The sequence below is a fragment of the Trichechus manatus genome, unplaced genomic scaffold (genome assembly GCF_000243295.1).
Source record: "Trichechus manatus latirostris isolate Lorelei unplaced genomic scaffold, TriManLat1.0 scaffold00127, whole genome shotgun sequence".
NCBI lineage: Eukaryota > Metazoa > Chordata > Mammalia > Sirenia > Trichechidae > Trichechus > Trichechus manatus.
Window position 1 is genome coordinate 8095832 of NW_004444063.1, and position 1090 is coordinate 8096921.

Genomic DNA, 1090 nt, shown 5'->3' on the forward strand with positions numbered 1-1090 from the left:
TCGCTCTCTAGTATGGGTCAGTCTCTACTAGGAGAAGGAACAGAGCATTAAACCACACCTGAGGGTTAAGTTTTAGACCGAACTGAATTTTATTGGGTTGGATTGTTTTAAACCTGAAACTGACTGTAAAGCTATAAGTTCTGCCTGAAATGTCATTAAAGGGAAGGAAAGGGGATTTGATATAATATATTTAGGAGCAAAGATAGGAGAGAAACAAAAAAGCTTTCTGTGTCTGTACTCCATTAAGTTTAGACTCTTCAATACACCCATGAGCAACTACATGATCTTATTGCTGACCACTTCCCTGGCTTCATCTTCTACTGTGCTCCCCTGGATTCTGGTCACTTTAGTTCCATTGACACCAAGGTCTCTCCCACCTCAGGGCTTGCTGTTTCCTCTGCCTGGAATGTTCTTTCCCAGATCTTCACAAGACTAACTCCCTCTTCCATCAGGACCCAGATCACATCTTTCTCCCTCAGAGAGGCATTTCCTGACCCTTCTGTCTAACGTTGCTGCACTCCCTCATGAGTTATCTTATCACCCTCTTTATGTCCCTCGTAGTATTTCTCACAAGCTCTAATTATCTTGGTTACTTATTTGTTCACTTGTTTACCGGTATTGAATCAGTCAGTTTTATCTCTGGGATATAATCACTCAATAAACATGTACTAATGAATGGGGAAAACAAGCTTCAATACTTTGAAAGACCCTTAAGATATGTGGTAAGCAGTAAGAAAAAATAATTACCATGTAACTCTCTCCCAAATGTAAACTAGTGGCTAATGACAGAAATTAATTAGGGCTGTACCTCAGGCCTTCCTCTGTAGGAAATAGATGTTTCAATCAGCTGTTTTCCTTACGGCAAAATAATGCCCTTTAGAAAGCAAAATGATGTAATAATTTTTTTTTCCAGTGGCTGATTTTTTTAGAAGTATATCACTAGACCTTTCTTCTGAGGTATCTCTGCATGGATTAGAACCACTATTTTGGTTAGCAGATAAGCACATTAACTGTTCGTCCACCCAGGGACACCCTGAAACAACAATTTGTATTTACTATATAGCAGGTGCTTTAAATATTTATTCATTTA